Raw genomic sequence first — 15,832 nt, 5'->3', positions numbered from 1 at the left:
ACTCTCTAACCATTAGGCCACTACTTCCCAGTCATAAGGCACGGCCAGTCGCGGATAGTTGGAACTCAGTGACAGCCAATGAAACTGAAGCATTTCAACAGTTGGCCAAAGAACGGAAATGATGTCACAGCCAATCAGATTATTTTCATGCGTTTATTTGGACCGGGGTTCGAATCCCACTCACGCAGGTCTAAACCATTACACAAACACAGCTTTGTGCTTTTTATCAAACAAAATTGTAAAATTTAACAATACATTACAGCTGCAAAGTATTTTAAATTTGTGTATTATGAATATATGATTTGTATTAAAAGAAATACAGTAAAATAATAGTATACATTACATGGTTATATGAAAACATGAATTATATAATAATGGTTATATTAAACATGAATGGTCTCTATTAAATGGCTTTTGAAATGAAAATAAGAGGCATTTAAATTTAACTCAAACTAAGTAATATTCAAGTACTAAATGAAAATTGATTGAGTGATGGAATAATTTAAGTCACACTTAAGTTAAATAATCAATTAAGTGTTTCCAAAACCATAGAGACTGTAAAATATTTGTCCTATGAAAAAGGACACAGCACACAATTTTCAGTTGTTTTTATTAAATGCTTTAAGCACTTTTTAAGATTAGTAAATACTGATCCAAAATAATAAAGTATAGAGAAAAATAGAATTCTGACAAAATATACATATTACAGTCTCACACTGAACAATAAACAAATCAAAATATACAGTATATACATGAGTTAAATATTACTAAGGTGCAAAAGATCAAGACATGTCATATATTTCTTTTTTTCTGCCACCCATCTCTGTCTTTCCATCTCGTAAAATGCAGACTCTTTAAACTCTTTCCGGGTCATCTTTCTGCATGTCCTGAGGTTAGTAAATGGAAAAGACTTTAGCAGGGCAATGAACATATTTCCCTGCTACGCCAGGAAAGCCTGTGTGTATGTGAGGACTGTTTGGACCCTGCTTCAGCTCCATTTTACAAAATCTGCACAAGTGACTAACATGTTCAGTTTCAGGCCTTTTGTGTTTTTGCTGTCCTTTTTCCTCCACCTGTTTCTTTGTGTCCTCAAGTTCACTCTTAAATAACTCTGGGGTTTGTTAGTCCTTAATCACTGTAAGCATTAAAAACCTTTGTGGAACAGTAGAAGTACCTGACAGGGCCTTGCTGATTAAGAAAAGTGGACAGAGGAACCATGTTTGGCTGTCCACAAGCAAGACGAGTCTTCTCCTGCTCAGGTTGCTGCTGCCACTCCATAATACAATTGTCTCAATGGTCTCATGAGTTAGGAGTGTGGTCAGAGCAGGTGCTGGTGGGTTTACATCCGCAGGCTTCATTGTTACCAGTGGCACTCTGGTTGTTTTACTACCCGCTTTCAAGACGTTTCTCTGGAGTTGTTTAATGAAGAACTGGTGTTCAGCAGTTTGGCCAGGTGCTTGACATACTGTGAAATGTGCAGTTTTGTGTTCGAATGGAGCATGCTGTTTGGATCAGTAGAGGAATTGTGGAGCATTGCTGCATACTCCTGAGGATGTCCTTCTTCCCGGCCAATGCAACAGCAAGTTTTGATGCCTTCAAACTACCTAAACATGGCCATGCAAGTCCAAGTAACATGATTATAAAGTTCACAAGGCCAACACTGATAGCACACTTTTTACAATCCATATGGAAAACAAGAAATCATACACTGATACACAAGATACACTGACTATACACTGACCGTATTCTTTGATGTTGGGGTAATTCTGCATTTTGCATTCACCAGAAACCACATTGTTCTAGGGGGACTTTTCAATGTAGCAAAAGTACTTTAAGGGTGCTTTCACATCCGTAGTTCGGTTCATTTGATCCAGACCAAAGACAAAAAATTATACATTGTAGCTGTTTTTAGCCGTTTTGGTTCCTTTTCACACCACACTGTTTGCTCTGGTCCAAACCAGCTGAAACGAACCAAAATGCAGTCACATGACGATGAGAAGACTGCGCTGTTCTTGTGAGTTAATTTCTATGAGGCTCCGCACCTCCTCACAACCCCAAGTTTGTCCACGACCTGCCATGCTAAACTGCAAACTGTCAACAAACACTTCCTCATCCCATAATGCACAGCGGAGCTGACTACGGCAGTGCGATTGCTGCATTCTCACCTGCCCAAACGAACCGCACCAAGAGGGAAAACGAACTCTAGTGCGATTCAACCGAACTAAATGAGGCAGGTGTGAAAGCACCCTAAGTCAGACTGTGGTCTTTAGGACTGTGGTGTAATGTAACAAAGTAATAATACTTCATATAGTATTTTTTGGAAGTATCTGTACTTTACTTGAGTTTTTACATTTCTGTCAACTTTCACTTTTACTCTTCTACATTCCCTAATTAAAATGTATACTTTTACTCCAATACATTTCCCCGAAGCATATTTGTTACTTACTACAAAATAAAGTCGGAAGAACACAGACTACAAGAAAGCAGATTTGATGAACCTGGAGGTCTGGAGTCTGCAAGTTAGGCTCCTAAATACACCTTTGCTCACGTGCAAACAAGTGCTCGCACAACCGCGATCGATTTCATTTTCCACTCAAGTCGAGTCTGGGGTGTGTGATATACAGTATATCGTCTGCGATAATATGGTAAGTGTTGTTGTAATGATGTGCCATCTGACATCAAGTATATCACAAAATCACACACAGAGAGTGCACGCACATGATTTAATAGTCTTATTAAAACTCCCAAATTCAAGGCATTGTAAATTGCAGATGGAAAAACTGCCACAGTATGTTTTTTATATTTATACAATTTAATACAGTTAATCTATATCACACAAAGAGTGTCGTTTTTTCTCCAGATATCAGCATGATAACAAATGTAACAATCATTTTATACAAGTTTAATAAAGTTAGCATTAAGTGACTTACATTTAAGACACGGTATTGCCAATTTTTGCTCAATTTTGCCAACCAAAATAGTGACAAACAAAGATCACAGCACTGTTTTGCATCTCTGAGCAATGGACGGTGTTTATTTATTGAATGAATCAGCTTTTTGAACGAATATGTTGAATGAATGACTCAGTGACATTAACACAGTCAAATGCTTTGTTCCCGAATGAATCACCCATTTGAAAGAATCGGTTGAATCTCAACGACTTACTGATTAACAGTGATTTGCTGCCACCTACTGGCGGTTTTAATTTCACATTTTGACTATTTTTTCATGTTTTAAATCATTTCAAATATCAGTATTTAGTATGTTTAATATTAAAAATATACTTTACATACTTAAGTACAATAAATATCACATACTTTAAGACTTTAATCAAGTAAAATTCTAAACGGTGACTTCAACTTCTACCAAAGTCATTTTCTGGTAAGATATCTGTACTTTTACTTACGTAAAGTACTTTATCCACCTCTGCTTTAGGAAAAGCAGCCTTAGATATACAAGCAAAAAACACGCCTACATCATTCTAAGAATTATTACAGCACATGAATTATGTGACAATATATTACGTTTGACTTGATCCCCATAAAACATATTACTCATTCAAACATCAGTCATCACTCGATCTCAAAATCCATGTGACTTAACCAGATAGTTTGTTTTCTCAGATAAAGGTCAGAAAGTCACAGGCAATTTAAATATATCTCTGCCAACTGTTTTTAACAGTGATGGCCAATGCTGTTTGTGATGTGCAGAGACTGCACAGCGCCTGCATTTCCCCCTCTGTCACCACATATTACCAATCAGCACGTCCTCCGAAAATCCATATATGCAAAGCTGGAGCAACAAAACTGAGCGGCCTCAGTTAAAAGCTTATTTCAAAGCACAGAGTCAAGCACAGTACTGTGGGTTTTGGATTAGAATCTCTCTTAGACTCACAAAAAAAGGGAGAGAAACATGGAAATTGAATGTATGGATGGATGGATAGGGTTCAATGAGTCATTGTTCTTGCCTAGAGCGGTCACGTTGATAAGCAAGTCAGGGCTGGCAGAAAAAATGAGTGCACACGGCAAAAAACGGAAAACTGTGGAAACTCGGGCTGACGGAGACGTTTGCAAATGTGTGTGGTTTGCTTTGAGGTACTGCTACTGCAGCTCCCCCATATACTTGTGTGCAGATGAAGTAGTTGACGACAGCAGCCAGGGGGCAAGGTTGTCAATTTCCGAAAAATAATTGTAAATCAGCTTGTCTTCCATATTTATTTCATTACATCAACATCAAATATTCTGAATATGGGGGTAGTAATAAAGACTCCTATGCATGAGCAACGGCTCCATGTGCACTAACTACGCTTTAAATTAGAGAGCTGACAACTGAACAGCAATGCAGCTCCCTCCTTCATTCACCCTGCAGCACCCCACCCCTCTGCAGCGGGGAAAGTCCATCTGCTTCTCCTCTGCCTGGCATGATAGCATTACATTCAGAGGGGCTTTTGCTGTGACTGCAGGATTTGGACTTCCTACGCCGTGTGCTCCATTGTTCTGAGTTTGGGCTTGTCTGATTGGATTAAGGGCTTTCCTACAGGGGCTGCCTGGCACGCCGCTAGCACTGTTCTGCGTAGGAGCCAGAGGTCCAGCCAAACAAAATGCACGGATCAGCCCTTTTCAAAAACAACACTGTGTGTTGGTGTCATAGTCGTGAGGAAGGGTGCTGAGAGATGCTGGAGTTGGTGGGATGGGGGTGGAATGGATGGATGGGGTAGGTAGCAGACTGCAATCCAGATTTGGCTGCCCATCTGCAAGGTAACATGGCAGCGCTTATCCTGGTTTAGGCTCAATGCATCCTTTATCCTTTATCTCTGGGACATTGTTAACATGGGCTGCTGACATTGTTGATCGTCAGGAACAAACCATTTAAGACTGAACTTTAGGTAAAGTGGCAGGGCTATACATATGGTGAGAAATTAATAAACCGTGGTATTTAAACGGTACTTCAAAGAATGCCATGATATCACCCAGGAGGTCAAGTTTGGCTGGTTATGTTGGGCAGTTAGCCCCTGCTGGTTGAGTTTGGAACTACACCATTAACCAGGTCACTCAAACATTGACAGTTTTGGTTTGTACAATTGATGTGCACATAAATCCTACATTAAGGAGAAATCGTGAAATCTGAAAGGTGATTTTCAGGGTTATATGTAAGGTCAGAAGACAAAACCGATCAATGCATTGATTAAATGAACTGCGGTACAATCTAGAATCCATGGAGGAACTGAAAAACCTGCTTAATGAGAGATCTACTGGCTCTAATTGCATCGTACATCCACTCTGCCCTTTGGGATATTGACATGTTTTCACCAAGAGCTTACATGACCTATCAAATGTAATCTCAAAAACAGCTAGATACTACAAGGAAACAAGCATTAAAACATAACAAGCTGCCACATATGACACATTCTGACAAATTTTAGTCCAATTAAATTACATGACATGATTATTAATTAATAAAATAAATCACTTCCACCAAAATTTGCTGAAAAAAGCCCCCAAAATAAAACAATTCAAACAAATTTCATTATGGTGGCCGGCGATATCACTGAATAGACATTACAAAGTTAATTTCACTACATTAACGTTAAATTGACAGCCCTAGTACTTACATTTCACTACTGCACCTTCATTTCCACCAAACACATGGTTTAATTTGCTAAAGATGTACATTGCGTCTTCTGCACAGTAAAATGGGTTGACTAAGCAAACCTGAGATGTACATGCAGAGCTTCAGTAGCACTTCTCATCACACACTGACTTGTGGGTAAAACCTATTCAAAAACCTGTCAGTGCAGATCTACATACCACGCCACCATGACTCTCAAAATAACGCTGTCAAAACTCTCTTCAGATGATTTCTCTAGCAAGCCCTGACGACGTGGCAGGTTTGAAGGCCCGTTTGCATTAATATTGCCCCATACTGACACTTTGACATATGCTCTATATATGCTTATGTCTCTGAGACTTTATTTAGATTTAAAGGCACGATGTGACGCGAGGTGCCTCCGCTGAACGGACAGTCTAAGTCACATTTTTTGATTTGTCCCTCTTCTCCATGGGCTCTGAATATCTCCCAGAATGATGTTTGTGGTCATACCGTGAGCCTTCTTTGGGTAGTAGACAGGTTTTGTCTCTCTTCAGTGCCACATACGTACACATTTTCCCAGCCATCTTAAATGTGAACTGCACAGAACAATGACTTTCCAGTTGGCTAATCCCATTTCAGTACTGGTGAGATAGTCGATGCTATATATATCAATGTGGATAGTAGACAGAAAACTCTGCAAGTGCTCTCTGTATTATTTGCAGTTCTGCTGTGGCAATTCTCAAAATATTGAAGCCATAATTAAACATTTTAGCGAAATACTTGCACACATTTTTTGTTGATTTTTAATGATTTATTCTAGTCTAAACACATTTTTTTTTACATAAACATTTTTTGTAATTTTTTTAGATGTAATTATAATTCATGAATTATATATATATTTAAATTACATATAAAATAATTATAATTATTAACAAAAACCTGAATATTATATACTCACACACACACATTTAAAAGATATAAAAAGACAAGTATAAATGTATACTCACACTCATTAAATATATTTAATTATTTAAATATTAAAATATGAAAATAATTATTAAAACTGTAAAACTAGCATTGCATTATAATGTTATTATATAAATTATATAATAATAATAATGTTACTAAATATGAAATGAAAAAACATATATATATATATATATATATATATATATATATATATATATATATATATATAAAAATTATATAATGCACACACATAAATATGCATAAAGACAAAACTATTAACATACTGTTTTCTGTTCAAACATTGAGGTGAGGTGAACTGTTATTGAATCACACAAAAACAGCTCTTTACTTTAAATTATACACAGCAAGCAAATTTCCCTGCAGGACAATACTCTACATAACGGATTGAACTGATTAATAAATTTATACAAGCGAGTTATGATGCACACACACTATGCTATGAAATGAATTGACCCTTGATGAATCTTATTTGGTGCCAAGACTTGTTCAATCAAAAAAGTGTGTAAACAGAACTGTGGGCTTTAGTTTATGTTTCAGTCCCAGCACAGCTGAGAATTTACAGTGATGTTTACTAAAAGTAATCATGCAAGATACTGGCCTGTCATAAGACACACACCTACCATAAACAGCCCCCATTGCCCTCAATCTCTCAATCATCCCACCTCTCGCTTGTTGTGTGGCACTGCGAGTTGATGCCAACCTGCTTTAATTAGCCGTCAGAAGGCCACTGTGGGCTTAACAGTGAGTGTCAGACTGAAGTAGTGCCAGTTCCTGGAGCATCTAATCCTGCTCAACACACACGCCAACACTCCAGCAACACAAACACACTATCACATGTGAGATCCCTCCAACAAAAGCAGTCTCGAGTCGGGACATCGCTGGTTTCACCTACATGGATTTGAGCGGCAGCTTCACCAACTGTGCCAGTGGAAAACTCAAGCTACATGCTAATGTGAAAGGAACGTTATGGATAATGGAGGAATAGGATCAAAATGAAAACAACTAATAAATTATGTTTTCATAAAGCAAGTTAAGCCATGATCTTTTCTTTTGTGCCAATAATTTCAAGACTATTACACACATTTTCCCTCAAATTACAATTACTGTAATATTGAAAAATAATTAAATAATGAAGAATATAAAAAGCTTATAACATGGAATCAAGATACACCATGATAAATGGTAAAATATTTTCTGTACTATATATATATATATATATATATATATATATATAGACACACACATATATATATTGAACAAAGAAAATAAAGCCCATTTTAGGATTTTTTAAATGTGATGTTATTTTCAAGATGATTAAACACATTTGATATAAATTCTCAATACTGTAATATTATTAAAAATACAAAACGATTTTTGGGAAGTGTGACCTGCCGATACCGATTTTTGCAGATTCCGATTTTCTTTCTAAGAACTATAATTGATAGCATATACAAACAAAAATATATGCACATTTCAATTTACATAATAAAAGAAATAATTAAACATTACAATTCCCCAATCTGGACTAAGTTACAGATTTTCACTCACTTAAACAACTCTCAAAATAAAGTGCTCTGTGACTGGAAAGAGGAAGAAATAGTTAACTTAAAATGAGTTGCTGTATGTAACAAAACAGATGTCATTTCCACTCTGTTTATAAATGGAAATTTATAAATTATTATATATTATGTATATATGTATATATTATTATAACATGTATATATTATTATTATTCACATTTTACCCCAAAAAAACAAAAAAAAAACAACAACAAATTTTACATGAAGAAAATAAATAAATGTAATGTAAATGAATAAATCTTATATATATATATATATATATATATATATATATATATATATATATATTATATTGTGGTGTTTTTGACTGAATTAAAAAATAAATATTTTTGAATTATTAAACACATTTTCCATTATATTCTCATTACTGTGATACCATAAAAATACATAAAAAATTAAATTAAATTTATCACAAATTAGCTTAACCAGCTATGCCAGTGGACAATACTTGGTACTTGCTAATGTGTGAAAAATGGATTAAAAAGCATATAAGAAGTAATCTAGATAAAGTAGAAAAGCTAGACAATTTAAAAGTTCATATAAAAGTTCATAAACAAGGTTTAGCAATTTCCTATTACTTATCAGACTGATTGTTCCTAGAAACTCCAAGGAAGACCCATTCCCAGCATAATCACGGGGTGCTTTAAATGGCGCAGTAATTTTGATGAAAGGTTTGTCTAATTATGCGCAAAGATAGGCCCGATTTGAATCAGATTATAAAACATCCCCCGATTTAGAAGTGTAGTAGTGTTATACTTGCAGCCATTGAAAGAGCTCCCCTTTGATAAGAGCAAAGAGTAATGATAGCAATAATTACAATGATGATAATAGCACATGATGTGTGTGATAGCATGGTGCTCATAAAAAAGACGAGATGAGGAGTGCTGCTCCCTCGTATCTTTAAAAAAGACACTTCAGAGCTCAAACCCTGCTCGCCGCTAATACTACATGCTTGAATGCGTTTGTAAGCATGAGTCTAATGCCTGCACCTCCTTTCTATCTGCCCATATAAGGCTGTGACAGTTGAGTTATTGGAAAGGCCCGTCTGTGAGGAAGTGATGGATTATATAACAGTAGCATAGCGGGCGCCCAGCCAGCAGAGTCATTGCAAAACAGCTAGAGAAACGGCATTAAAATGTATTGCTTCAGAAGGGATGCACCCCAGTGGTTGATAGCTGCTTTGAGCTCTGCTACTGTACGGCGGATCGGTGCCGACTGTCTGCTCGGCCTTTTTAATGCGTCAGCCCTCTGGGAATCTATGTGTCGGCACATTCGCCTGGTTTCTGCCAAGGCTACAAACAGTGATGTGATGTTTATGCTAATCAAAGCGTTTGGAGGGCAAATGCATCTTTTCAACAGGAGGAAGAGATTTTATGGCTGTTGTTTGCATTCATGCTAATACTGTAACATCTTTTTGAAAGTCTATCAATATTTCTGTTAAATAGACTTCCATGCCTTACAAAAAGCACATGATTTTGCTATAAAATACATAACATAAAATATATTATAAAATATATATTTAAATAATAAACACACTCTTTGACTGTACCATAATGTTAATGAGCGATTGAGTTAAATTAAGTATATTTTTGATTTAATTACATTAAAAAGAAACATTTTCATGACAATAAAACACATTTTCCAGTAAATTCTCATTACTGCAATTTCTTTGAAATATGAATAATATATTCAAATTTTACAATTAAAATTAATATAAAATTGTATTAATATTATATGTACAAATTTATAATATTACATTATAATATCACACACACACATACAGTATATATATATATATATATATATATATATATATATAAACAGGATATATATATATATATATATATATATATATATATATATATATATATATATATATATAAATAGTATATGGAGGTTCTAGGAATAATCATTTTATAATATATAAATAAATTAGATATAGTAATTAAAAATGTGGTTATATATATATATATATATATATATATATATATATAAATAGTATATGGAGGTTCTAGGAATAATCATTTTATAATATATAAATAAATTAGATATAGTAATTAAAAATGTGGTTATATATATATATATATATATAAACAAACTATATAGTATATAGAGGTTCTAGGAATAATCCGTTTATAATGCATAAACAACTATGTATTATAGTAATTAAAACAGATATTTATTAAATGTATATTAATATAAAAATTAAATACATAAGCTTAAAATAAATTAAAGCCATGTTTACACACATAAATCAACTTAAAATAATTTACCATTTTTATGCAATACAGTAAAATTTGATTTTTTAAATGGAAATTGATAAAGGAAAAGTGAATATATACAAAAAATGTCTTCCCTTTTTAGGGCACCTAATAACATTACAAATCAGGAATAAGCTGCTATAGTCAAACAACACATATCTGACAAGGAGGACAGTCACGTTGAAAACAGTTATTGTCTTGTCCTGTTATTTACAAGGGGCTAAATGTTCTGTACCAAAAGTTCCCCATGTGGAGATCAACAGGCGATTAATCACGGATAAGGCTTAAGGATGCCCGCTTAACACTGTTGTCAGGGTAGAGTCTGCAGAATGGCATATCTAATAGGATTAAATTGAGCGAAGTGAAGTCACTCTACACCTCAACCAGGGCAAAGGGGACGAGAACAAAGCAGAGCGATAACTTAACATCAGTTAGTTCAATAAAAGCAGGGCAACTGGAGAGTGAAGAGAGAAACAGGAGAGATGAGTCAGACCTGCTAATGACCTTTCTACCATCGGTTCTCCAGAGCTGAACAGACACACGATATGTAGGTCAAACACATTTAAAACGCGGTCAACAAGGAGGTCAGAAGCAGAAATGGGAAAAATACATAAAAAAATAAATAAATCAAAAGTAGAGCAAACAGCAGAGACACGAGGGTCAGAGTGTACACTACAGAAATCATTTTAATCCATCCCTTCTTGTCTTGTTTTGCAGTAAAAAAAAAAAAAATTCTAAGCACCCTAAAAAAAACACTTTTTTTGTTTTTTAACAAAAATTCTCACAAGTATTAAAGAAGAAATAACAATTTAAATTAAATAACAAAAATAAATAAACTGAATTAAAGGCAATACAACAAACAAATAATTTATATTTTTATGCATTACAGTAATACAAAATTAGATATTTTAAATGGGAATTTGAGAAGAAAATGTATTTAACTGTTATGCCACAATTCAAAAATTTGAGTACCAAGATATGTGAATTTGATAATCAAAAATTATCATGGTATATATCAAAATCCCATTGTAGTACCATTTGATACCATCACTGTATTATGGTAACTGCCACAGAATTTTTAAAAAGAGATATAATTTACACATTATACTAGATAATTACAATTAACTAGATAAATACATTTTCTTCTTGAGGTCAACCAAATCACATGCTACAAAATTAACCAGTATTTCTGTCTTGTTTTCCAATAAAATAATTCTACACATCCTCAAACTAATTTATAATACAGTATACATTTCCTCAAATTCTCATTAGCTGTAAAAATGTTTAAATTAATGTTTTTTTTTTAAATTACAATTAAATCAATATAAATTAAAGGCAAAGCCACCATATACTACAGTTATGTACAAATAAGCTTACATTTTATATTTAAATAAACTTAGAGAGGTTTCTAAGTTCATTTTATAACTTATAACTTACAGACATTTTATAACTTATTGACTTATATATTATATTTTATAACTTGTAATTTCTATACATTTTTTTATGTATTACAATAATGAAATGTAGATGTTTGAAATGGGAATAGGGGAAGCAAATGTTTCTAATTATTATTCTACAACGCAAAATTTAAACAGTGCACAAATAAATACCATGGTATATGAAACTGATAATCAGAAAGGTGTATATTAAAATTCCATTGTAGAACCATTTGATACCACCGGTATCTAGAAATAATTTTCTTCTATTTCTGAAGGAACTGAATCACATTAAATTCAGGAATACGCTGAAAAAAAGTCTTATATTTTCTTATATTCCAAATCTAGACAAGCCAAAATTCGAATGGAAAGCTAAACGGTAAGATCAAAGGACTCCTCAAAGTGTATTTCTCCTATAATCTAAAAGACGCCACAGTGAGTACATGTTCACAGGAACATATGGGACACAAAACATGGATGCGGGATGCAGAACAAGATCAGATGCGGATCATTCTGCTCGGGTTGACGTCATCTTCAAATGTGGGCTAAAACGTCAACCGGCTCTCGATGGGCACGTGTGGGTTTCTGTCCGCCAGCAGTGGGCACATGCATCACGTAAGCTGAAACCCAAGCTGCCCCACATGTGTTCAGCTCAATCTGTCATCTAACGCACCAGCCAAAACAGGCCTGCTTTCTAGGCCACCGTGAGCGTCCGCAGGTCGTCTTTTGGGTCAGACTCACTCTGCTGTGAATTCTCTTTCATCATACTCTTAACCGTGGCTCTCCGCTGACCGGGCAGCCATGGGTCGTGTACGTTTTACCCCAGCGGCAGGCAGCCAACACGCTCCACGTAGCGCTTATCAGAATGAGGAGGATGTTAGCTGACAAATATCAACTCCTCGCTGTTTTTAACGCAAGCGCAAACGCTCCCCCAATAAACTTGGCATCAACACGACGCAGGCGACCCCGAAGCAGAGCCGAGACCTCCATCCGAGAGGGGATAATTACACAGAGGGCTGCTGCTGGCTCATCTTCACCCCTGCTGACTGCTTTATTAAACAGATCCATCATTCCATTTGGTTTGGGAGGGCGTTATGGCTGAGAGGCGAACGGATGCCTTGCAGGAGCACGGGGTTGATGAAATAACAACTGCCGCTGTGCTGTTTCGTGCTCTTGCACGAGGGGCTTTTCCAGGAGCTATCAAGAATATATGGGTGATTAGCCTGGAATCAAGAACAGGCTTTAAAAACACTGGCTTCTCAAGCGTACAGGCACACAACAGAGCTGCAATGAATGTTACAAGTATGAATAATCAAAACACTTTTATCTCATTTATCTCAGAAGAAAATATGAGGGTATAAATACATTTTATGTACACTCACACACACACACACACACATTGTTTTTATTGTTATTGTTTTTATACTGTACAAACCGTATTTTCTATCGCCATACACCAACCCTATACCTAAACCTACCCCTTACAGGAAACTTTATGCATTTTTACTTTCTCAAAAAAACTCATTCTATATGATTTATAAGCCTTTTGAATTATGGGGACACTGCAAATGTCCTCATAAATCACCGTCTCCTTGTAATACCTATGTCATACCCATGTCATTATACAAATTTGTTTCCTCATATGTCACAAAAACACGCACACACACATTAAATAAATTAAATTGGACTGTGTCCAATGTGTCCTAAAAATGTAGGGAAAAAAACACTTAACATACAAATAACATGAGAAAAATGTATCTTCATTCTTAGAGTTACAAATAGCATGAGAGAGGTTTATCTTCAATGTTAGAGTTTTTTTTACATTTCTCCATCACACCATAGGGCACACTGATACGTCAACTACCCATATATATATATATATATATATATATATACAGGTGCATCTCAATAAATTAGAATGTCGTAGAAAAGTTCATTTATTTCAGTAATTCAACTTAAATTGAGAAACTTGTGTATTAAATAAATTCTATGCACACAGACTGAAGTAGTTTAAGTCTTTGGTTCTTTTAATTGAGATGATTTTGGCTCGCATTTAACAAAAATTCACTATCTCAACAGATTAGAATATGGTGGCATGCCAATCAGCTAATCAACTCAAAACACCTGCAAAGGTTTCCTGAGCCTTCAAAATGGTCTCTCAGTTTGGTTCACTAGGCTACACAATCATGGGGAAGACTGCTGATCTGACAGTTGTCCAGAAGACAATCATTGACACCCTTCACAAGGAGGGTAAGCCACAAACATTCATTGCCAAAGAAGCTGGCTGTTCACAGAGTGCTGTATCCAAGCATGTTAACAGAAAGTTGAGTGGAATAAAAAGATGCACAACCAACCGAGAGAACCGCAGCCTTATGAGTATTGTCAAGAGAAAAATGAGAAACAAGAGACCAAAAAATGCAGATGAGCTGAAGGCCACTGTCAAAGAAACCTGGGCTTCCATACCACCTCAGCAGTGCCACAAACTGATCACCTCCATGCCACGCCGAATTGAGGCAGTAATTAAAGCAAAAGGAGCCCCTACCAAGTATTGAGTACATATACAGTAAATGAACATACTTTCCAGAAGGCCAACAATTCACTAAAAATGTTTTTTTTTATTGGTCTTATGAAGTATTCTAATTTGTTGAGATAGTGAATTGGTGGGTTTTTGTTAAATGTGAGCCAAAATCATCACAATTAAAAGAACCAAAGACTTAAACTACTTCAGTCTGTGTGCATTTGTACACAAGTTTCACAATTTGAGTTGAATTACTGAAATGAATGAACTTTTCACGACATTCTAATTTATTGAGATGCACCTGTATATACATAATTATATTTACACACATATTACCAAATTTTTAGCATATTTATTACATGCTATGTGTATTAACTGTAAATATTAGTATACAGTATATAGTTATTTACACACAAAATATAACTATATATAAAAATAACTATACATAAAACTATAAAATACAAATATTGCATTCTATTATTATTATTAAACTATATATTAGATATAAAATTATTAAGTTTATTAAAATTAATATAATATATTGTAATATATCATTTAATGTTATATAATATTATAAAAATAATCCATATCTATTATCTATATACATATACTATAAATAAATATATATTAGAATTATAATACTCAGCAATATTCTGTGATGAACTACTATGTATTCACTAGAGTGTATGTTTATTGACTCAAAATTGCGAAGGGAATATGCCCAAAAACACCCATCGTAAAATCATGCATGTTGCTCACTGATGCCACGTATGCCGCTACGAATGCAGCTTTTTGAATGAGTTCCAAAAGCTACATTGGAAGGAAGTTAAATTTAACACAAAGCTATTGAATAGTTTCTTTAAGTCTTGAAATAACGCATACAGACCAGATGTTAAATGTCATTTTCTGAGAAAAATGTTGTGTTCCACTCAAAACGTAATTACAAACTGGTTTAGATCAACATGAGTTAGAGTAAATTCTTCTTTTTGGATGAACTTTCCCTTCGACTCTGGTTCTAGCAGCACAGATGCTCACAAATGCAGTTTTTCTCAGCTCAGCTCTCTCTCTCTCTGCTCGAGTCTCTCTGATCATCTGTCTTTCAGGTTTTCCCCTCCGGCCACCTAACCTCTCTCTTTAAAGCTTTTCTGGGAGAGGTGCTAGGCAGAAAAAAATCGATGTGGTTTAAAGGAGCCCAAAAGCTCTCCTAAAGAATATTAGAAAGAGGAAAGAGAGATGGGGGATGTCTTTAGAAGCCGAGAGCATCAGCAACACTGCATCTTTCCGCTCCTCGTGTTCCCTTTAAATAGAACAACGGTCGGCCTGACAGTATCTTCACACTCTAACAGGCGTCTTGTTCCGCTCAAGCATTCAATCTTTTCCCTCACGACCACCTCCAAGAGTGTGACAAGACAAACGGAGGAGGCATTTCTGCAGATTAGGCTTTCATAACAGAGATTG

General features: G+C 35.1%; 1 protein-coding gene across 1 annotated transcript in view; it reads right to left on the bottom strand.

Moving 5' to 3' along the window:
• lrrc75bb (leucine rich repeat containing 75Bb) overlaps window positions 1-15,832 on the bottom strand; it is a 31,351-nt gene that overhangs the window by 2,782 nt on the left and 12,737 nt on the right. The window lies entirely within an intron of this gene.

This window comes from Onychostoma macrolepis, chromosome 10 (genome assembly GCF_012432095.1).
Source record: "Onychostoma macrolepis isolate SWU-2019 chromosome 10, ASM1243209v1, whole genome shotgun sequence".
NCBI classification, from domain to species: Eukaryota; Metazoa; Chordata; class Actinopteri; order Cypriniformes; family Cyprinidae; genus Onychostoma; species Onychostoma macrolepis.
Note: the sequence above shows the minus strand (reverse complement) of the source record. Positions and strands in the feature narration are given on the sequence as shown.